Source organism: Channa argus, chromosome 4, assembly GCF_033026475.1.
Source record: "Channa argus isolate prfri chromosome 4, Channa argus male v1.0, whole genome shotgun sequence".
Lineage (NCBI taxonomy): Eukaryota > Metazoa > Chordata > Actinopteri > Anabantiformes > Channidae > Channa > Channa argus.
Window position 1 is genome coordinate 2,383,679 of NC_090200.1, and position 21,969 is coordinate 2,405,647.

General features: G+C 40.9%; 1 pseudogene; it reads left to right on the top strand.

Moving 5' to 3' along the window:
- Positions 1-10,387: 10,387 nt before the first annotated feature.
- Positions 10,388-21,683, top strand: LOC137125488 (NLR family CARD domain-containing protein 3-like; annotated as a pseudogene).
- The last annotated feature ends 286 nt before the right edge of the window (positions 21,684-21,969 follow it).

Sequence of the window (21,969 nt, forward strand, 5' to 3'; positions counted from 1 at the left end):
TCCACATATGAAGCCCACAGTCATTAACAGCAACATGTGAGTGAGGCACTGACTTCCATCGTCCCTGGATTAATCAGGGTTTTGTTGTTTCAGCAGTTCCACTGCAGAAGCCACGAGTCGAGCATCTGTGATGGAAACAAACTCCTTTGAAAAAGATGTAGAAGATGAAGAGGACAACAGAAAAGACACAAAAAGGAGAAAAGTAGAACATTTACAATTGAACCAAATTAGTTTTTCCCTGATTCCAGTCTGAGCTGAACATTTGTCCTGAGTAGAAAGTTTGTCTCCAACACTCCAACACAGGCTGCAGACGTGTCAGCATCAGTTTTCTGTCCACATGTGGGAAGCTGCTGTTTTCTGACTCCAACACAGATGTTCTCCCACTGCTGAGGATCAAACAACATTTCTGCTTCTTATTACATTTCTATCCTTTCAACAACTTCTTCTTCTTTGGGGTTTTCTGGCAGCCAGCATCCCATCTGTTGCATTGCTGCCATCTTCTGGTTTCTCTCTCCCTACATGTTCTATATTCTTCTCTTCTAGAGATCAGGTCTGTTCTGTTGAAAAATGAATAACATCCTCTACATTGGTTATTTGGCTCCAATATGTCGTTTAGCCCGACACTTAACAGTCCTCGTCTTCTACGCTCACTCACCATGTCCTCTGTCTCTCTGAGTACTATTTAGATTAATGTGTAGTATTTGTAGTCTGCTCATTACCACATCCTCCTTTCTGTTTCCTCCTTTTCCTGCTGCCACTCTTTGTTGATTACTACAGTGACTTTTTATTCTTTGTTCCTTCACCTGGAAATTTCTACATGGCTTGAAACTGTGCTGTGCAGTGCCGGTTACAAGCCTGGTAGAAATTGGGGAGGGTTGCGTCAGGAAGGGGATCTGGTGTAGAACAAAAAAAAAGACACATTCCTACAGCCCTCCATTCACTTTAATGTTAAAACTGTAGTTCTCTGCACCTAACACCAGATGGCACCAACATCTCATCTATTGCTCAGCTTCCGTCTCCCCAGTCCTGGTCCTGTATGTGATCTCCCTTTTCCCTCTCATCCAGCATCTGGTCTCTTACTAATCCCTAACACCACGTGTGGTCTCTATGGGCAAGTATGTGGTCTTACCAATCGCCCTCCCCAGCGATGAGTTTAGGACCAACCCGGCTGATGTCAGCACAGGTACCAGCAGGTCCCAACTCAGAACTGAGAATGGCTCCTCTGTGACATCTACAATCTGGATCCTGATTGTCCTCTTCAGCTCACAGTACAGCTGTAGACCAGATCTGTGGATTCCCCTTGGTCACCTGGTGTTTGTTGGAGCTCAGCTGGACACCCAGGACCTTTTGGAGGTGAGGACTCAGCATCCCCACAGTCAGGTCTCAAGTCCAAAGCCTTGGCAGGACCTCCAGAGACACAGCCGCCTGTAGTACTCCATCAACCTGTATTAGAAGTCAGTCCTCCTCCAGTCCTTCTCAGACAGTCCAGCAGACCTCAGTGACCCACTCTGGGTCCTGGGCCACCGTAAAACAAAAGAAGCCAGGTGATGGGTTTTGGTCATGGACAGCTTGGGCTCTGCAGCAGACCTAGTCTGGGGCACTGAAAACCCTTGCAGTCGATCCAAAATGCGGCAGAATGCCTCACGTTTAAACACCCAAAAAGGACTCATGTCACACCATTCTTCACATCGCTACACTTCCTGTAGCTGCCTGCATCAGGTTCAAAGCTCTGTCTCTTGCCTCCATGGTGATCAACTCAACAGCTGCTGCTGACCTCAACTCACTCATTCAGGTCTTCAATCCCTCCAGTCTGCTGTGCTCTGCCATAGAACAACGTCTGGTGGTCCCAGCACCACACAGCAGACACCAAGCAAAACTCTTGACCCCGCGATGGTGGGACAAGCTACTCTGCACGATCAGCAAACTCACTCCCAATATTACAAAAAACTGTTGTAAACAGAACTGTTCCGCATCTTCCTATGCACTCAAATCTGTAAAAAAAACTTCCTTTCTGCTGTTTCTTGCACTTGCATCTCATGAAATATAAACCCTTTTCTGATAGGACTTTGCGGTAATGTTTTTCCTCCTTGACTTAGATTTTTGCTGCCTTGTACCTCACTTATAAGTCGCTTTGGATAAAAGTAAATGTAACCGATGTAACACCCTATTACATGATTTTATTCCAAAACCAAATCATCTGCATGTAATGAGTGGACTCACTGATTAGAAAGTTGCTTTGAAATATTTAGGAAGAAACACAAAGAAAGGAGGAAATGAGAAAAACCTTTATTAACCCTGGTGACAACGCTGCATGCACTTTAGAGATGGTCCCTTTCGTAGCAAAATCGACATTCTCTGGTCATAGACACTTTAAGTGTAGTCAATAAAGAAGCTTCAACATCCATGTTGTCTTTAAAGGTTTTGAGTTTCAACAGAGTATCATGTCTCCATCCAGTGCAGTTCTAAACTTCATACATGACACATTAGTTTTATATCTCTCTGCTACTGGCCAGAACAGTCTCCACCCTCAGCCTACTGCTCCTGGCCCTTTTCCCCCTTTCAGAACTTTGATAAACTGGGATGGTCTGCTGTTAGACAATAACTGACCTTGGAGCAGTTCTGCAAACACTTCAAGACAAAACATATATATGAGACAAAGTTCTTCATAAGTACAATTTGCCATTACAACTAGACAAAACAAGCATTAAAAGTTAATCGTGCATTATTTTCAGCCTGCCACTTCCCTTTGAACCATCGGCTGCCGCAAAGCTTTTTAAATAAATACGCTTTAAACACGGATGGTGGTGTGAAGAAAACACTTATGTGATCAGAAACATTTTTTTCCGTGATGCGCAATAAATCTGGTGGAGAAACTGTCTACGCCACGATTAAAGACTTTACCATTTAAAGTCCATTTATCAAATTACCATTGGCTTGTACACACAAATCCACAAGACGGAACACTCTTGTGTTTGAAGAACTCCCTCAGCGCCGTAGCTGTTCACCTTTACATATTACATTTAACGTTACAGACTGTAAAAGTCAGATTTTAGGGGGAGTTCTGACTGTTCACTGATCTGACACCTGGTAACGGGCTTATTTCCCTGCTGCAGGTGTATTTCTGCTCCTCCATCGCTGTCCCGTGCGTTTACAACCATCGGAAGCTAACAGCGATACACAAACTGACATGAAGGAAAACCCGCCATATTGATTTGAATTACCGGAACTAGCTTCACTTCCATTAGCAGCAAAGCTTACTGTTGTTAATAAAGACTTAAAATATTATTACCTTTAAATAAATGGACAGAAAAATGTGAACGCGTACAACATTTTTAATAATTGAACCCAAGTGTTTTGTTGTCCAGCTCCCATCCTCCTCTTTTAGATTAGATAAACACATTTAATACATGAACCACAAACAAAAGACCTTGAGTTTGACTTTAACTATGAAAATACAAAACCAGTAAGTTATTTTAAATTTAATATTTTTAAAATCTTTACTAGTATACATTGTTTGATTTTCTTATGGACTTTTTCCTGTGAGACACTCTTTTTTCTGTTTGACAGTATCACATCATTAGAAGCAAAAGTCCATGCTGAACACTGTCATTACCATTATTACCTTTTTACATAACAGTTACATTCCAGCTTCCCTTTGAAGAACATGTTTCTGATGTACATAACTGTAACTTGTGAGGAGACTTGGACAAAAGTGTGACATGACTGTAGTTTCCATTAGTTTATGCTGTAACTATACGAAAAATAATTATACTTACAATATGTACAACATACAGGTGCTTGTCAAATAATATAATAATATAATAATATCTTCACAAAGTTGATGTATTTCACTAATTCAATTCAAGAAGTGAAACTTGTATAATGTAAACATTCATTCCATTCATTCATGATTATAACTGACAACTAATGAAAACCCCAAATTCAGTATCTCAGAAAACTAGAATATTACTTAAGAACAGTACAAAGAAATAATTTTTTCACACTCTAATCAGCTAATTAACTCAAAACACCTGCAAAGGCCTTTAAATGATCTCCCAGTCTAGTTCTGTAGGCTACACAATCATGGGGAAGACTGCTGATTTGACAGTTGTCCAAAAGACGACCATTGACACCTTGCACAAGGAGGACAAGACACAAAAGGTCATTGCAAAAGAGGCTGGATGTTCACAGAGCTCTGTGTCCAAGCACATTAATAGAGAGGTGAAGGGAAGGAAAAGATGTTGTAGAAAAAAGTGTACAAGCCAAAGTGATAACTACACCCTGAAGAGAATTGTGAAATGAAACCCATTCAACAATGTGGGGGAGATTGACAGAGTGGACTGCTGCTGGAGTCAGTGCTTAAAAAACCACTACGCACAGACGTATGCAAGACCTGGGTTTCAGCTGTCGCAGTCCTTGTGTCAAGCCACTGTTGAACAACAGACAGCTTCAGAAGCGTCTCACCTGGGCTAAAGACAAAAAGGACTGGACTGCTGCTGAGTGGTCCAAAGTTATGTTCTCTGATGAAAGTAAACTTTGCATTTCCTTTGGAAATCAGGGTCCCAGAGTCTGAAGGAAGAGAGGAGAGGAACAGAATCCACGTTGCTTGAGGTCCAGTGTAAAGTTTCCACAGTCAGTGATGGTTTGGTGCCACGTCATCTGCTGGTGATGCTCCACTGTGTTTTCTGAGGTCCAACGTCAACGCAGCTGTAGACCAGGACGTGTTAGAGCAGTTCATGCTTCCTGCTGTTGACCAACTTTATGGAGATGCAGATTTCATTTTCCAACAGGACTTGGCACCTGCACACAGTGCCAAATCTACCATTACCTGGTTTAAGGACCATGGTATCCCTGCAAACTCACCTGAGCTTAACCCCATAGAAAATCTACACTTGAAATATATCAGTCTGTGTGGAATGAAAGTATACATTATACAAGTGTCATGGTCACAGTGTACTTCCTGGTCTTGGACTTTTATTATGTGGCCCCTTCTCCTTACTTCATGTCCCTGGTTCTTTTTGCCCAGCTTTACCCTCGTTGTCCCTCACTGTTTGCACCTGTTCCCTCCTCTCTTTAACTTCAGTCTGCCCTTCACTCCCCTGTCAGATCCTCATGGTCACTGCTATCATTGTTCCTGTCGTCGTTGTTGTTAACACCCTCACCAACCCCACAGTTGACTCTGGACTCTAGGTAAAAGCTGAATGTGTGTTTCATGGACTCTTGCATTCGGGACTCTTGTTTCTCTTGGGCTTTTGTATTCTGGACCCTGTGCAGCTTTCCCCTTTGGTCTGAGGTTTGGTGAGATTCCTGTTTGCAGCTTTGTTTATCCGAGTCCCGTTAGTTTAGTTTTTCTGTTTGTTAATTTCCTTAGACTTCCCCGTGTGTTTACCTGTGTAGTGACTTATGTTTGTCTGCCCCTTATTTATCTGGTTTACCTCTTTTTGTCAGTTTTCCTTAGTCCCCCCTCCGTGTATTACCCGTTACTTGTCAGTTCATGTTTATCCCTGCCTTGTTTTTTAGTAGCTTATGCTTTACCCCGTGCCCTTTTTCTTCAGGAGTTTTATTTCAGTTTGTTAGTCTTCTAGTTTTTATCACTAAAATTAATGCTGGTTTAGTTTGAGTCTCTCACCCTTGTTTTACTTTATTCGTGGAGTTTTCTGTGTAGTTTCTTTATTGTTTCCCATGTGTTCATTCAGGTTTTGATATGTGTAGTTACCCGTATCTTTGTTTGGCGTTTTCTTGTTGGTTAGTTTCCTAAGTTTTGTCCCATTCCCTTACTCAAGACTTGTATTGGTTTCCCGTCTACGTCTTGTGTGATTTGAGGTATTCCTGTGTGTCAGGTTCCTCTGTTTTCTTTCAGCGTTGTCTTTAAGTTTTATTTCCCTGGTGTACGGTAGTGTGTTGTTAACTTGGAGTCAGTTTCTTGAACCCTCCTGGTAGCAGCGGTTTGGATGGAATTAGTGAAATACATCAACTTTGTGAATATATTCTAATTATTTGACCAGCACCGGTAGATGCCATCTATTGATTTTGGAAATTACTAGATTTATTTGAATATATGTATAAAGGTTGTCATAAATCATAGTAATTTGGTGGCAGTGTAATTGTCTGAGACATTTTTATTGAAATGTTTATTATTATGGTTCTGTTATAAGGTCTGAATTATTTTATTTCATACAATTGTTAAAATGTATTTGTAACTAGGTCTGTATGTAAAATGCAAAAATGTTTGGTCAAAGTTGAATGATCTTGTAAAAGCTTTTATTTTGATGGACGGGTCATGTGACTAGAGTTGGTGAGGGGCATCACGGTGGCATTATGGGTCAAGCCAAGGTTGATACAGAGGAAAGAAACGCGGCCTCAAAATAACCCAATTTTTTTTGTTGCCGCAAAAACATGTGACGGCTGTCTGGCCTTTGTTCTATTTGCAGGTAGGTGGAGGTGGAGCCAATTACGGTGATTGAGGACACCTGGGCAGAGTGTCCTACTTCCTATAAAACTCTGGCCTCCCTTGGTGACAAGCAGCTTGCTGGCTGGCCTGCTTTCTGCCACTCAACCTTGGCCTTGTCATACTCAAACTTTTTGAGTAAATACAAATTATATAAATGTAGACAATATCATTTCAGTTTATTTTATCACAATAACTACTAATGTAAAAGTATATATTATAGTGAGTATGCATTAGGTGATACAGGGTAAGTACAGCGGACTTACTGTGTACTTATTAGTAACAGTCGTTGTTAGGCTTTCTAATCAACACTGTGCGATCGTCTCTGCTGCTTCACAATAACAACAGTTAATGTTCAGAACAAACTGGGAGCTTAGTGAAGTAAACATGTATCAGTTAATGAGAGATGAGCAGTTCTCTGTAGGAAAGCTGCCTTTAGGTCCTACTGAACTCTGGGAAATGTAGGACATTAAAACTACACTCCATGATGTGATGTTTATGTGGACACATCAGCTGAACACATTTTAACTTTCAAACTAACAGTGAGGTGGTGTCGATGTGAGAACACAGCTCCACAAATGTTCACTACAATCATTTACCTGAGCCGTGAGATATAAGGCAGAAACTGTAGGAAACTCCTCACTTCACTCTCTTCATCTGACCATCCTGTCAGCTTCACTGGTTTCTTCTGTGGTTGTAGTTTCAGCACTTCCAGGAGGATGGAGGTCTTTCTCTCTGAGAGGTTTATGGACCAGACTCTAGGAGCTGACTGGAAAACTGACAGTAATGATGGAAGAACTCTCAGACCTGTTTTAGTCTCACAGTCCTTCACATGGGAGAACAGATCCAACAGGAAATCAGACTGATGTTTTCTATCATCACTCATGTATCTCTCATCCAAAGGGAATATTTCATATGTGCAGACTGATGATAACAGCTCCAGTATCTTCTCTCCTGTCTGCTGCACAGAACAGATTCACAAAGATCCTGCGTTGATCTGAGTCATTAAACCAACGTCTGACACTGAAACGAGAATCAAAAATTTTGTTTCAATATCAACAGCAACAAAATTCATGTAAAACTGGTTTTGCAGGTGTTTCTTCTAAAAGCCAACAAATACCTGCTAATGAGCAGAAAATGAAATGAAACATGAATCAGTGTAAAATACAACAATAACAGGATAAATCACACATGGAGTTTTTACTTTTCCTCACTGAATTTCTTCTAAAATGTTGAAGGAACCACAAACATCAGGCTACAATGGTAAATCCTCAGTATTTTTTATCAATTCATTTCCTTCAAAGCTCAAAATACTGGAGCAGGAGTTTAAACATCTATTATTCTGTAAAACTCTATCAAACTTCACACACTGATGTTGTAGCATAGTGAAGATTTGCAAAGCTCTACTTTCACAGGGATCAGGGAAACCTGGTTTCTCCAGGTAGGTTTCTGACAGAGAATGCGAATTTCTTTGCCATGTAACCAGCTTCTTAATTGGCTTTTTCTAACTGCACATGTGTAACAACAGGATGCAGATGGAAAAAACGCAGCAGAGTGAATAAAGGAGAGATGGTTAAAAGTTTGTCTAAAGACAGACAGAGAATGTAAACCCCAAAATCTGATAGTGGTGACACCGATGTTATAGGTGATGAGCAATAATGATAATAATTTAGTTCTTACGCACATGTACACAGATTTTTTAAAAATACATTTCACTGTAGAATTTTCTGTTTGTTGCACCCAGGCAGATAATTCATGCGAGGGATGTTTCTTTTTATTATTATGTATTTATGAGTATTTGGAGTTAGAAATAGTAGAATGTGAACATTTCATAAGTTACTTCTTACGCGCAACAAAAATTATTAATGTACGGTTTATTATATCTGGAGAACTAATAAATTCATTAGAATAAATTCTAAATAAACAAACAGCTGATTGACAGTGAAGGTAACTCGGCTCTCTCCGTGCGGTCACGTGTCTCAGCACCTTGTTTCGTCTCCGACAGCGTAACGCTAGTTTCACTTTGGGGCCACAGATGTGACGCATGTTCTCCTCTCCATCGAAAGGTAATGTGGGTTTTCAATAACTGCTGTTCACGATACAAATCATAGCTGCCTTAAGTTCACCTGCACTAGAAATGGCAGAAATATTCCTCATCTAAAAACTGACTTTAAAAAACGTTAAAGTCGGCGGTTGCTCGTACTCACGGCAGCTTGTGAAACCAGGAAGACGTCACATGAAACATCCTCGTCCATGCGAGTTCGTCTGCTGCTCTTTCTAAATCAATCAACTCGTAGATTTCTCTGGTCTCTCTTTATTAAAATGTTGACCCTTGTTTGAATAAACGAGTCTCCTTATGAAGTTATTCTTTTGGACTTTGAGCATTAAATAAAACAATGAAGCAAACTTACCGAGAAAACGTCTGTATTTGCCACTTGTCTTTTTTTATTAGAACTTGTTGCTGCTGATTTTAATATTGTTTTTGATATAAAGTCCTCATCGTTATAGGTGCTGTGGACATAGAGATTGTGACGATTAAGTCTGTGATTCTCAGTCCTTGTGTTTGGCAGTGAATGTCTTGGTGCCTCCATCTCAGACTGATGGTAGAAGTGGATCAGCTGATGGCAGCTTCCTCTGCAGATGAAGGATGTGTGTTTTCTCTCCACAGGAAGGTAGAAAGTGTGTGTGAATTCAGCAGCATGGATCAGTGTGAGGACAGAGAGGAGGGAGACCCTCCCTCTAAAACCACTCTGTGTGGGGAACCTGAGAGCCAGACCAAAGCTCAGAGGTGAGATGAGGATCTCTAACTGTCCATGACTCTTCTCCATGTCAGAGCTCAGCACCAACAATCACTCCACCATCATTATTCACACTCTGACCTCTGTCTGTGTTGTGTTCAAGACCAGAGAAGCTGCACAGACCAGACTCTGCTGGACCTGGACCCGATCCTGACTCTGACCACGAACCTGAACCTGGCTGTATGTCCATAAAGAGTGACTGGTCAAATGATCACATCATTGATTTTAAAGGACAACAGCCCATGGCTGCAAATAGGTGAGTTCCTGTTTCAGTACCTGCAGAGAAGTTTCATTAAACATGTTTCTGATCATTTATGTTCTTTGCTGTTCAGAAGAACCACTTTTTAACTGCAGACCTATTTTTGCTACACTCTGTCGTTTCCTTTTCAATTTTGACTTTGACTTGTTTTGTTGCTGTTGTCCAGTACAAGCCAGTTATTTTATTGAAGGTAACAGATGCTAACTGCTAACAAAGGAAAACCCCAATTTCACTGATCTCCTCCATCAAATCCTCATCTTGTAGTTTTCAGTCATGTTCAGTGGTATCAGCTGGACTCTGAACACATAGTTTGCTGAGGGATGTTTAATTAAGTTTCTTATCAATAATTTTTTCAAATCTAAAAACTGGTCAATAGAACCAGTTTCAAACTGTAGACCTCAACTCTGAAGAAACACCACTGTGTTTTTACTCATGCTGCTAGAAGAGATGAGGTGTCTGTGAATGTTGACATTCATATATCAGCTAACAACACAAGAACAGTTTTTACAATGATCCACTCTGGACTAAGTTGACAGGTTTTCATTGGTTAAAGACCCTGTTCACCTGGGGGCAGGAACCACAGTGAGCAACAGCTTTTTCTACTTTATCTTAATTACTTAAATACATGGTTTGGCTGTTTTCTGGGTCTTTTTTCACAGTCTGCAGTCAGTAGATGAATTTAGTAGTGTTTTAAAATTCATGCTACAATTACAAATGTAAGATCACACAATTCTGCTGAGTTTTTTTTTTTAAAGCCAATAAACTCCACTTAAGTACAAGTGGACTAAGAACCTCCTCTTCAGATGGTCTTGGCTTTGTTGTTTGTTGCAGAAATTGCTTTGCTGCACAGTTTTATAGGAGACAATAACAGATCAACCAACACAGTAAATTAAAAGCTGGTGATTCACAGTGGGATCAACATTACAAGCAGTTTTAATAAAGAGAAAATCATCTAATTCAGTAAAGTAACAAACACCTTGTGTCTCTGTGTGGACAGACATAATGTGAGCTCATTCTTCCTGCTTCCTCCACAGAGTGGACCAGCAGAGCTCAGAGGTTCCCAGTGGTCAGTCTGTCCAGCAGCATCAAACACACCTGGACTCCATATTTATGGTCTGTACATGTACAACTACTACTTTTCCATCTGTTGTGTCCACAATAATGTCCATGCTGCACTTTTTAGACCAGTGGATTGTCAGTCTGTCCAACATGGATCTGATGTTTGGCTCCATGGTTTTACTTGGATTGTGTCATTCATATAGTTTTCTGTTCCAGCTGCTGGAGGACAACATTGTCACTTTTGTGAAGAACGAGCTGAAGAAGATCCAGAAGAGTCTGAGTCCAGATTACCCAGAATGCTTAGAGAGTCAGAGGGAGGATGAGGAGGTGTTGGATGGTGAGGATGAAGAGCAGAGGAGGAGCAGCAGAGAGTCATTTCTGAAGATCACAGTGAACTTCCTGAGGAGAATGAAGCAGGAGGAGCTGGCTGACTGTCTGCACATCAGTAAGAGAATTTCTGTAAAGTTTTAATCTGATAAATTGAGGTGGGTGGAAGAATGAATTTCCTGGAGAATCACAATTCAGGTCTTGTACAATTGTGAGTCAGTTTGTAATGTTAAAAATCAATTTGTTAAAATTGTTTACAAAAGGTAAAAGTTGGTATTTGACAGCAAGAACATGGTGCGACATGAACAACATACAACCTGCACATATCATATGGTTATCTTGTATTTCAGCTTCACTTTTAGAACAATAAACAGTGGATATTTAAGTGCACTTTAGTGAATGGGTAATGTTGCAGTTGCAGTCATTACAGCAACACAGCAGAAGACTTTTTCCTTCCAAATCCTCTTTACCTAACAAAAGACCTGCCAACTCTTTTTACTAGAAACATTTAAGTAATGACATTTGTCAATAAATGACACTTACAGAATACAGTGCAGAGTAATTGTAATTACAATTTTATATTCATTTTCATTAAGATAATACACTAACGTTTACTCATATGTATATAATAAACCATTCCAGTTAACATACTGTCTCAAATATTAAAGAGTGCTGGTGAGTTGACCATTCTGTGAGCATTGAACCTGATTCAGGTGGCTACTGGAAGCCAGTGCAGAGAATTGTACAGTGGTGTAATGTGCTGCTCCATTTTGGATCATCTGGACAGGACTGATTGTGCTGGTGTTAGTGCTGTCTGGAGGCCATGGTACTAGTCAAGATGTGATATTACCTGAGCCTGCATGAGGAGTTTGGTTGCATATTCAGAAAGGTAGGCCAAGACAATGGTTGACATCATGGTGGTTGTTTAGAGAAAGAAAATCTGTGATTTGATTGAAGACTATTCGCTCAATGGTCTTGGCCAGAAATGGAAAAAGGGAGACGAGTCTGTAATTTTCCACAAGCAGTGGAATAATCTGGGCCTGTTTAAATGTGCTGGGTTCAGTTCCTGTTGTGAGAGATGTACTTATGAATTTTGTAATGACTGGGATTAGTGTGAGTGCAATTGCTTGAAGGAGAGTAGAGGGGATTGGATCCAGAGACCAGGTGGTAGGATGGTTTGAGAAGAGGAGGAGGGATGTACTGTCCTCTGTCCTCGGTCAGAGTGGAAACGAGAGTGTCTTCATATGTTACACCTCTATTGTTAAACTAGTCAGAAGATAGCACCTGCTGTACCAGATGACCCAAAGTTTGACTGGGAAAAATGATTCTAACTTAGATTCAAATCAAATAAGATTCTATCTTCTGTTACTAATCCTTTACTTGCAGAAACTGGGGCGAGCTCATGACTCCCCGACATCAAAAGTTGTTTCTATCACAAACCAAAAATGTGAAGATTTGTTTGCCTTTTCTTGCCATTTGCCGTTTAAGACTAGTTTTAGTCAAGATTTATTTTGCCAGCCAGGGTTAGTGCTGGGGTGGCATTCTATGTGCCACAGAGTGCTGAGTGCAACAGCTTGTATAAATGACAGCTGGAAAAATAAAATTTGCCAAACAGCAGGAAAAAAACAGACAAATCACAACCTGATTAATTTTTAAAAGGTTTCTTTTCTTTTAACTTCTACAACAGCTTTCTTCAGTTGCTGTTTGTTTTGGGGGTTCTCCCTTCAGTCTCCTCTTCAGCAGGTAAAATGGATGTTCAGTTTACGATCTGGTGATTGACTCTGTCAGTGTAAAAGCCTCCACAGTCTTTTGTTGAGTTAATAGTGTGTTTTGGATCATTATCCTGCTACATATTAAAGTTCTGCTTTAGTTTTGAGTCTTTCCTCAAAACTAAACAAAATTTTGTGTTCACCTCTGAATTCATTCTGCTGCTATCATCCATTAAGATCAGTGAGCCTCTTCCAAAATCAGCCATGCTGCCCAAAACATGACACTACCTCCACTGTGCTTCACATATGAGCTTGTATGGTTTGGATTGTGAGGAGATTCTTTCTTCCTTCACACTTTGTTCTTTCCACCACTTTGGGAGAGGTTCATCTTAGGGAATAAATTGTTTTTTCTTCATTGATCATGTTGATTTTCTTGTTGTGTATTAATTCAGGATCTTCTCCTGGGGTTTGTCAACATGAGCATAAGTCAAAATTGAAGAAGAAGTTCCAGCATATGTTTGAGGGCATCGCTAAAGCAGGAAACCCAACTCTTCTGAATCAGATCTACACAGAGCTCTACATCACAGAGGGAGGGACTGGAGAGGTCAATGATGAACATGAGGTCAGACAGATTGAAACAGCATCCAGGAAACCAGTCAGACCAGAAACAACAATCAGACACGAAGACATCCTTAAAGCCTCACCTGGAAGAGATGGACCAATCAGACGAGTGATGACAAAGGGAGTGGCTGGTATTGGGAAAACAGTCTTAACACAGAAGTTCACTCTGGACTGGGCTGAAGACAAAGCCAACCAGGATATACAGTTCACATTTCCACTGACTTTCAGAGAGATGAATGTGCTGAAAGAGAAAAAGTTCAGCTTAGTGGAACTTGTTCATCTCTTCTTTCCTGAAACCAAAGGAATCTGCAGGTTTGAAAAGTTCCAGGTTGTGTTCATCTTTGATGGTCTGGATGAGTGTCGACTTCCTCTGGACTTTAAGAACAACAAGATCCTGACTGATGTTACAGAGTCCACCTCAGTGGATGTGCTGCTGACAAACCTCATCAGGGGGAACCTGCTTCCCTCTGCTCGCCTCTGGATCACCACACGACCTGCAGCAGCCAATCAGATCCCTTCTGAGTGTGTTGACATGGTGACAGAGGTCAGAGGATTCAATAATCCACAGAAGGAGGAGTACTTCAGGAAGAGATTCAGAGATGAGGAGCAGGCCAGCAGAATCATCTCCCACATCAAGACATCACGAAGCCTCCACATCATGTGCCACATCCCAGTCTTCTGCTGGATCACTGCTACAGTTCTGGAGGATGTGTTGAAAACCAGAGAGGGAGGAGAGCTGCCCAAGACCCTGACTGAGATGTACATCCACTTCCTGTTGGTTCAGTCCAAACTGAAGAAAATCAAGTATGATGGAGGAGCTGAGACAGATCAACACTGGAGTCCAGAGAACAAGAAGATGATTGAGTCTCTGGGAAAACTGGCTTTTGAGCAGCTGCAGAAAGGAAACCTGATCTTCTATGAATCAGACCTGACAGAGTGTGGCATCGATATCAGAGCAGCCTCAGTGTACTCAGGAGTGTTCACACAGATCTTTAAAGAGGAGAGAGGACTGTACCAGGACAAGGTGTTCTGCTTCGTCCATCTGAGTGTTCAGGAGTTTCTGGCTGCTCTTCATGTCCATCTGACTTTCATCAACTCTGGAGTCAATCTGCTGTCAGGAGAACAATCAAACTCCCAGAAGTTAGAAACAATGTAATATGAAATTGCAGAGAAATCGTTTTACCACAATGCTGTGAACAAGGCCTTTCAGAGTCCAAATGGACACCTAAACCTGTTTCTCCGCTTTTTTGTGGGCCTGTCTCTGGAGACCAATCATATGCTTTTACGAGGCCTGTGGACACAGACAGGAATTAGCTCACAGACCAATCAGGACACAATTCAGTACATCAAGAAGAAGATCAGTGAGAATCTGTCTGCAGAGAAAAGCATCAACCTGTTCCACTGTCTGAATGAACTAAATGATTGTTCTCTAGTGGAGCAGATCCAACAGTACCTGAGATCAGGAAGTCTCTCCACAAATGAACTGTCTCCTGCTCAGTGGTCAGCTCTGGTCTTCATCTTACTGTCATCAGAAAAAGACTTGGACGTGTTTGACCTGAAGAAATATTCTGCTTCAGAGGAGGCTCTTCTGAAGCTGCTGCCTGTGGTCAAAGCCTCCAAAAGAGTTTTGTAAGAAAACAGCTAGATTTACCAATCAGTTATTTCAAAGAGGGAAAAAAAATTCAATATTGTATTTTTCATTTTTTCTTTTTACTCCAGGCTGAGTGGCTGTAACCTGTCAGAGAGAAGCTGTGAAGCTCTGTCCTCAGTTCTCATCTCCCAGTCCTCTAGTCTGAGAGAACTGGACCTGAGTAACAACAACCTTCAGGATTCAGGAGTGAAATTACTCTGTGATGGACTGAAGAGTCCACACTGTCACCTGGAGACTCTCAGGTCAGGATTCATCAAACTATTAAACTAATTTTCATTTAAAATTTCATTTACAAGTGTAAAGTGCATTCAGTCCCTTTTTTTTTAATTCTCATGCAGCACTGTTGGTAAAACAAAGTGAGTAGTAATAAGATGTATTTATTGGAGGCAAATAATTTCTCCTGTATGTTTCACTAGGGGCCTCAAAGAAAGCCCTCTGGCATGTCCCTCTTCTAACAAGCTGTTTTCTAATGGCATATACGATAGGATATTACTACCAATCAAGATTATATCAGTTATGAAAGACTATGTTTAACTATATTATTTTCAGAAATATTGCTATTTAAAAAAACTGAATTGTAATAAAAATACGTTTAACACCTTCTATTTGAAAGACTTTTAAATGCATGAAGCCAAAAAAATGGAACTTGCCATGGGTAGGGAGGAGCAGACAGAAGAAATGTGCAATTCAGTTTTGTTCATACAAAACCCTTCCTGAAGGGCTGTGTGGAAGTATGACCACATTCAGTGTATTTTTGTGGACCAAATAGACCTGAACTGAAAACAAGAAACACTGCACAGATGGTTCCTGTGTTGTCTTGTGTGTCTGCAGACTGTCAGGTTGTCTGGTCACAGAGGAAGGTTGTGCTTCTCTGGCCTCAGCTCTGAGCTCCAACCCCTCCCATCTGAGAGAACTGGACCTGAGCTACAATCATCCAGGAGACTCAGGAGTGAAGCTGCTGTCTGCTGGAGTAGATGATCCACACTGGAGACTAAAGACTCTCAGGTATGAAGAGGACTACTGCAGCCATAGACAATGTCTCATAGAGGAGGAAGGGCTGGAATGTTTTTTTTAGTGGCAGCTGATGATAGATCGCTAGAAAAACAAGTTGCATAAAAAAAGTTTTCTCACAATCGTGATTGTAGTCGTTCGTCTCTACACAGTGTATGTGTTACACTGTTTCCTTTACCAGATCGTGAACTTTGGTTTTATTGAGAATACAAATACTTGGTTTACTTTATTTTCACACTTTATCAGCACAAAATCAGCTTTCATTCATTTCAGCTGCGAGACTTCTAATTCACGAAACATCTCATACTGGTTTTACAGTGAAGGAACTGAGCAAAATAGCACATTTACTAGTAGTTTACTATAAAGCTGTCAATTCAAGCTCGGACAAATTGTGGTTGAGAAAACTCTAAAATTGAGTATTCCGTTTTTCTGCTAAGACTTGTAGACTTGGACTCATCTCCTATGTGTTCCCTGCTGGAACAGCTTCCTGTGGAAGCACTGCTCTAAAGACAGGGCAGTCAGAAGGTCTGCTGAGGTGTGACAGCAGAGTTCAAAGGATGCATTTGGTCACCATGATGAAATTGCTCTCACAAATCCCCTCCTACATCATTCAGTGATAACTAAAAGACGGTTGGGATTCATCAGGGCTGAGCAGTAAGATTTTTCAACCCAATTCACAATAAAGTCATCTCAAGGAACTTTAAATAATAAAGTCAAAACTATATAAAGATATATAAAGAAAACCCAACAGTTCTCCCTTGAGCAAGCGCTAGGAGAGGAAAAACTCCCTTTAATGGAAGAAACCTCCAGCAGAACTTTCTACCTTCAAAACATAACATCAAACCAGCTGCAAGTGCTGGTGTCATAGCCAGAATGTCTTTTCAGTCCCTGTGGCAGTGACCTCATTCCCTCTACCACCTTTGTTGTTTAGTATAAGGTTACTACTCGACGCCTCCTTTCTTTGTGAGCAGCATGTGCTTTGGCATCTCGTTTTCTTCCACGACCTCCTTCGATGTTGTTGTGTGTATGCAATTGATGAGCCTCTGTTGGTTGTAATATACGTAGTTAATATATTGCATCCACAGGTTGTCAACAATCCATGACAGAGACTATGTGGAAGAATATAGGTCAAGCAAGTGTAGGATCAGCCACACTTGTTGTTGCCCTGGAATTATGGGTGAGTTGCTGACTGATCTCTTAATTGTGTTAATTGTGCCATAGTTCACTGATCATCCAGCAACCGTGGTGAAGAAAATAAACGTGCACATTCGGATCATGCCTTGTAGGTCATCTTCCACAGCTGTGGTCTCCTTGTTGAGTCACACAACAATTTTCTCCACCTTCACTGCTGTATTAAAAGTCAGTAGTACTTGATGTGATCCTGTGAAATGTCTCTGCTTCCAGTGTTTCCTCCGGTGGTCCTTGATGAGCACCCGGTAACCTGGTTTGAGATTGTGCAGTCTGCTGGCTGCAGGGGTAGACAGGGCTTCTTTCACCTGGGGACACTATAGTTAAAAGAGCACATTGTCATGACAAACTCGTCAGAGTTGCAAAGAAATGCATTCTTTGCAAACGTTTTGCTACTTATCTAAGCAGCTTCTTGAAGAAGCTGCTCAGGTGAAATGTACTAACTAAAGTTTCCTGTGTTTGCACAAGGAAAAAATGCAATTATTCTGTCAAATTTTGTGGTGCTCAAACCCACAATTCCTCATAAAGTAAGGCTTTTTTTAGACTTGTTGACTTTCATAGGTGAAAAAAAGGCGAAACGTTTCTAACCAAGGTAAAGAAGTCCAGTTAATATGATTCAACCTTCAGATCACCAAGCCTAGATGACTGAGAACCTTCACCGAGTTCAAAGAAGGCATTGTGAGAGAAGGAAATTTCTCTCACACCAGCTCCTGCACCTTCTCCACCAAAGAGGTGACTTTTCACATGCCTACAACCAGCCCATGAAACAGGGATCAGCACGCCTAGGCCCTGACCTTGACTGCCACCCAGGATGCATTGCATCTGACCCCAATTCTTGTCCCCGGGGGACACAAAATCTTAGAACCCAGTTAAACAACCAGCATGTTGATGACCCACCTGGACAATAATGAATGAGTCCTCGAGTAAACTGCTCTAATCACACTTTGACATGTGCTTACAAAGATCTAAACAGGTTCACAACTGACACTGAAAGTACACAGTTGTAATTTCTCCCTATGTGCATAATAATTCTACCATTGGAGATAAAACACTGAACTGCTGACAATCACCAACAACAAACGTATCTTATCAGATAGGAGGAATATACATACATACAAATCAGGCTTTTAACAGAGAAGTCAGAGTCCATAGTATACAGAGTGAAGGAGAACATGGAGAAAAATTGCTGCTGGGAAAGTAGAGCCTTTATGCCATTGCTACTCTGACCCCCCTGCTCCATATCAGTCCAAGATAAGGTCTCCAGTTCTTTTAGTCTTTGCTGAATGTCCATCCCTACATACAAGCCTCCATTAGAACAGAAGAATCAAACAGTGTGTGTCTGAGAGCCATGTAATGTCCATGTGTGCATGCTGACAGAGAATGTGCTGCTCTGACCCCCCTCCTCCTTTCAGGGTGGAGCCTGGTGGAGAACGATGGCTGAGACCAGGTCTGAGGAAGTGTAAGTGTGTTTTTAATGAGATTGATGGAAACAAAGCAGCAACATTCAACCATCTTCAAACTGTCACATCACTCATTCACATCATCAAAGTGTCAAGAAATGAACAGATGATGGATTAATAACTGCAGCTGTTTGTGTCTTGTTCTCTCCATCAGATTTCTGTCAACTCACAATCGACAAAAACACAGTGAACAGGAAACTACGACTGTCTGACAACAACAGGAAGGTGAAACATGTGGAGGAGGATCAGTCGTATCCTGATCATCCAGACAGATTTGATACTTGGCCTCAGCTGCTGTGTAGTGATGGTCTGACTGGTCGCTGTTACTGGGAGGTGGAGTGGAGGGAATGTGTTGATATATCAGTGAGTTACAGAGGAATCAGAAAGAAAGGATACACTGATAACTGTGTGTTTGGTAGGAACGATCACTCCTGGACTCTTGGCTGCTCCGATGAGGGTGGATACTCTGTCTGTCACACTATGAGAGGACTGCCCATCTCCTCCTCCTCTGCCACCTCCTCTGTGTCTAACAGAGTAGCAGTGTATGTGGACTGTCCTGCTGGGACTCTGTCCTTCTACAGAGTCTCCTCTGACAAACTGATCCACCTCCACACCTACAACAGCACATTCACTGAACCTCTGTATGCTGGGTTTGGACTCTGGTCACCTGACTCCTCAGTGACTTTGTGTCTAGTGTAGTATTGAGAACATAGACAGCCCATCCATTAAGCTGGGGACACACCTGAAGACTAGCAATGACTGTCAAAGACTGGACAGTTCAAACATAAACACTGTTTCCACCAACTATCACAGATTTCTAGTCTCTAACAGTCTACGAGCAGCTCACAGCTGTTTCACTGACAAACTGTGGGCAATACACTTAACAACTTACCGGGACATCTGAATGTCCTGGAGATAGAGCAGAAAAGTCTTTCGTGTTCTTGTGCCAAAAGAAATATGGCGGCAAGCAGGAACCTTGACTTTTAAACTTAACAATCTAAGTAAAGTCATCATTAAAGACAAAAGACAAAAAACAAAAACAAATGACAAAATCATGGACGTGAAGACGAGAACGACGCACATTATAGAGCCATGTAAAGCTGTAGTTACTGTAGGTCTCAAATCACATTGGTAATTGGCTGTACATTCGTTAATTGTGCTGATCTTTAGATAATATAGTTAGTTGCGTAGGGCCCCCGCTTGTGGCATCATTAAATAAATAACTATTTATATCTAATTATTTGTTATTGCAAAAATGAATGTTCAAAAGTGCAGTTTTCTTTCTGTTTTAGTCTTTTCTGCAGTGCTTGGCCTATGTGATTTGTATATTTAGTGATATCTACTTCATAGTAAACACACTGCACTGGGCAGGAAACTGACTGTTCTTCTGTGTTCTGATTTGCTAAGGGAATTCAGTGAGTGAATAGCTGCATTGTTTTCTGTTACCTGAAGCCTCAGTCATGGTATCTGTTACTACAAGCTAAAGATCAACATGCTATGCTGTGTTCAAAATACAAAATAATTAAATTTTTAAGAAATAAATGAGTCAAAAGAAGCATGTAAATAAGAAGGACAAAGATACACCAATCAAGCATAACATTATGACCACCTGTGCAATCTAAGACAATCCAGAACAGCAGCTCTGCCATGAATTCTACTTTTACAAGGTTAGAATTTCTTAGTTTTTAGGCTGAAACTCTCAGAAAGGTGATAATTCTACTATGTGTGTATTCTTGAGGTCGTACTGCAGTACATTATAAGAAGAGGTGGTTCTAGTGTTGTGGCCATCATATTTAAAATGAGCGAGGGGCCTTTCAGAGAAGCTTTGCCTGTTTTGAGCTTATCTGTTCAGTCTGTCCATGTCAGTTTCTTTCTCTTTCAGATTTACATGTCAAGTTTAGTTCTAAATGATTCCTTTTGAAGGAGGTTACAAGAAGAAGGCTAATGGCAGGTAGTGAACTCTGAACAAAAGGCTAAACACAAACTATCAACTCAACTAAACACTATGGAAATTAACTTAAAGAAAACAAAGCGGGTCAAACGTCACAAGCAAACAAAATAAACACTAGGGAAACAGCTGAGAAATAAATTAAAACACGGATGTGAAACATAAACTGCTAAACCCAAAAGGACAAACTGGAAAAGACCAAGGAAACTAACAAACAGGAACAAACAGGAACACACCAAATAAAATAAGAGATGGATGAGAAACAAACTACTAAACAAAATGAACAAATGGAAAAAGACTAAAGAAACTTATAAACAGATACACACTGAACCTCAGACCAGACCAGGAAAACGGAGTCCAATATCCAGGGGACAGGACTGCTACAATCAGGTAAACCAAGAGAGTTCAGAGTGTTTGCAGGGAGAGAGGAGATGAGGATCTTCAGGGCAGTTGTTACCATCAGCAGTGTTAGTACCACAGTCTGTCAATCACTGCTTTCTAACAAACCCAGTCACTGTCCCCACTGTTGTATCATTGACAGGTTTCATTGATTGACTTTGGATTAAGTTTAAAAATAGACTCACTGACTCATTAATAGAGTCGACTGTGTTTTATGATTGTTTGATTCTGTGAGAGAGGCAAACATCTGGAAACATCTGGAACAAGGAGCATCCAGCGCTTTTCAAGCTATTTTCAAACACGTGTTTTATGTTTATCTGATGGTTTTTGTTCAACGTCTTCATTTTTTAGTTTTAGCTTTAGTCATAGCCAGGACAGTAACTCAAAATTAATTGTTTCACAAATCATTATTTTTTTACCATGTAATTAATTAACACACTATTCTTAATAATCTAGTCAGTGTCTGTGTCCCCTGTTTAACCTGATCTCAGGTGACTTTCCCGACCCCTCCCACTCTGGGCTGAGCGCAGGTCCAGTCACCTGAGTGAAGTGAAGGAGCTGGATGCTGAGCGGCTGCAGGTTTCTCTCTCCCCCCTACCGGTAACTTTCCGCTTTTTAATCCTCTGCTTTTACACCGACAACGAGTGTTCAAACATCATTTCACCTCCAACATGTCAAATGAAGAGTTTAAAGTCTGCAAAGACGTCGATGTCCTGCTGAGAACACGTCTGTCCTCGGCTTATTTTTCCCGGTTTTTAAACTGAGTTCTTGACTGAAAAGACACAGAAATCGGTTTTGACCTCATTCTAACTCACAATCAGATGAACGGCTTCTTCTGTCCTACATTTTGTCTGAGAGAGTGAACCACAGACCTGCCACACAGGAACTAAACTCACTTCCTCTTTCTTCTTTGTGGTTTATGTCTGTTGGCAAATAACTCATTTAAATAAAACATAAATTTTAAAATCTAACATACCATTTAATTTTACATGATATGTCCTTTAACTCTTGGTATTTGAACTACATTTTTACTGATACTCCTGTACTTTTATACCAGCAGTAATTGGGATTTTAATAGTATTTTTTTTAAT